Genomic DNA, 2,957 nt, shown 5'->3' with positions numbered 1-2,957 from the left:
ACCCCTGTACAATGACAATAAAGATATATTGTATTGTATTGTGTGTGAGACAGACAGTGTGAGACACTGAGATGGTGTGTGTGAGATCTGTGACAGTATGTGTGTTAGTGTGTATGTGTGTGAGAAAGGGGTACTTTGTGTGTGTGTGAGACCATCTGTGTGTGAGAGGGGTTGTGTGTGTGTGTAAGAGAGAGGGTGTGTGTAAGAGAGAGGGTGTGTGCGTGTGAGAGAGAGAGGGGTACTGTGTGTATGTAAGAGAGAGGGGTACTGTGTATGTGTGTGTGTGAGAGAGAGAGGGGTACTGTGCATATGTGTGTGTGTAAAAGAGAGAGGGTGTGTGTAAGAGAGATGGGTACTGTGTATGTGTAAGAGAGAGGGGTACCATGTATGTGGGTGTGTGTGTGAGAGAGAGGGGTACTGTGTGTGTGTGTGAGAGAGAGAGAGAGGGCATGTGTAGACAGTTGCCCTGGTGTGTGCAGCACTGAGTGAGGCTCTAGTTCAGTCTCCGCTCTCGACAGCCCTTCTGATTTAAAAGAGCAGAATGCGGGAAGAGCTCAGCGCGTCTGTGGTGGCAAAAGGTGTGAGTTGAGCCTTCATGTTGAGACCCTCCATCAAGTGTGACCTGAAAAATGAACATACACCTCTGGCCTCGATAGACGGTGTTTGACCCGCTGAGCTCTGTTTTTATTCCAGATTCTTGTTTCTGTCGTCTATTTGTCTCCAGCCTTCCAGGTGTGTTTGAGCCTCTGACCTGCTCCTGCACAGGGTTGTGTGTCCACGGTGTGCAGACAAGCCTCCTCTGAGCCTCGGTGGGAGTGGGGACTTTGGCAGAGTTGAGAAGTTGGTGCCAGTGAAGCTTTTGTACTGCAGTGGGTGAGGGCATAGAGATTCAGTAGAGATGATTGCTGCAAGCCCATTGCTGAGCAGCTGACATCCTTGGGAGTCATTCAGAGTTCCTGCCCTGACACAGTAAAGCCCTGGTTTTGGCCACTGCGAGAGAGGGGAGAGCTAGGAGTTACAGACCTGGCTGTTTCCACATCCCACCGTGGGCCAGGTGAGGGGGATTGGAGAGGAGGGGGATGCGGCATGAATAGCCAACAGGTGATGTGGGTAGGGGGATGGGATTTCTCTGTGAGACAGCAGAGGCTTGACGGGCGGAAAGGATGTGAGTAAATATGGAAACTTGCAATGATTTGAAAAGCAATTGTTCTAGGTGTGCATGGCTGCTGTTTACGGATGTGAAGGGCTCTGAAAGAGGAGCAGAGGGAATTCCGCAAATTGTTCGAGGGATGAGGGATTCATCTTCCCGGAAAGGTTGTCCAAGGTGGACGTTCACCTGGGAGATAAGCAGTTGGGATGAGATTTGATAGAGGCAATGGGATGGGCTGGGGGTAGGTCTCCCATTAACAGACGGAGTAAAGCAGCTGGTAGAGCCGCTGCCTCACGGCACCGGAGACCCGGGTTCAATTCTGACCTCGGGTGCTGTCTGTGTGGAGTTTGCACGTTCTCCCTGTCACTGTGTGGGCATTCTCCAGGTGCTCCGGTTTCCTCCCACATCCCAAAGACGTGCAGGTTTGTCGGTTAATTGTCCTCTGTAAATTGCCCTGAGTGTCGTAGGGAGTGGATGAAAAAGTGGGACAACATAACAGAAAACACAGACTGCAGGCGGTGTGAGGTAGCAATGTGACTAGGATAAGACTGTCTGTTAGGCGTGAGATCCCAGCCCGTCTGGAGAAGGCATGGGGTGGCAGCCGGACGCTAAGGTCATAAGTAAGAGGAGCAGAATTAGTCCTTTCGGCCCATCAAGTCTACTCCGCCATTCAATCATGGCTAATCTATCTCTCCCTCCTAACTCCATTCTCCTGCCTTCTCCCCATAACCTCTGACACCCATACTAATCAACAATCTATCTATCTCTGTCTTAAAAATATCCATGGGCCTCCACAGTCTTCTTGTGGCAAAGAATTTCATAGATTCCATAGATTCACTACCCTCTGACTAAAGGAATTCCTTCCCATCTTCTTTATGGAACATCCTTTAATTCTGAGGCTATGACCTCTAGTCCTAGACTCTCCCACTAGTGGAAACATCCTCTCCACATCCATTCCATCAAAGCCTTTCACTATTCGGTATGTTTCAATGAGGTCCCTCATCATTCTTCTAAACTCCAGTGAGTACAGGCCCAGTGGCTTCAAACGCTCATCATAAGTTAACCTACTCATTTCTGGGATAATTCTTGTAAACCTCCTCTGGACCCTCTCCAAGGCCAGCACATCCTTCCTCAGATATGGTGCCCAAAATTACGCACAATTCTCCAAATGCAGCCTGACCAGAGCCTTATAGAGCTTCAGCATTACATCCATGTTTTTGTATTCTAGCCCTCTTGAGATAAATAGTAGCATTTGTCAGGGGAAGGTGTAGAGTCTAGTCTCCCTGTGAAACACCTCAATGTCTGCCTGACCTGGACTAATATGCAACACCACAGGTTGAGAGAAATACACCGGAAAGAGGCAGGTCTGGAGTGTGACTCAGAACCCACAGGGGAGTTTTTGTTGCAACAGACATGTGTTTTTTATAGAAAATGTGGTCATTTTTCTGCATAGATGTCAATTAAAAAGCAAGGTATTTAATGTTTACATGCTTCAGATCAAAGGAAAAGATTACAACCAGTGAAGTTTTGAATTATCTGTTTGATAAAGGGAAAGTACTGAGGTTCTGATATTACTGAATCAGAACCAAAGTGAGTGATGTGTCTGGAGAAACAAGGACTGCAGATGCTGATTTATTAAAAAAGGACACAAAGTGCTAGAGTTACTCAGCAGGGCAGGCAGCAACTATGGAGGGAATGAACAGACAAAAGAAGGGTCCTGACTTGAAAATTCATCTATCCATTCCCTCCCCAGATGCTGCTTGACTCGCCGAGATCTTCCAGCACTTGGGTTCCAGCACTTCCAGCA

This window comes from Rhinoraja longicauda, chromosome 36 (genome assembly GCF_053455715.1).
Source record: "Rhinoraja longicauda isolate Sanriku21f chromosome 36, sRhiLon1.1, whole genome shotgun sequence".
Lineage (NCBI taxonomy): Eukaryota > Metazoa > Chordata > Chondrichthyes > Rajiformes > Arhynchobatidae > Rhinoraja > Rhinoraja longicauda.
Note: the sequence above shows the minus strand (reverse complement) of the source record.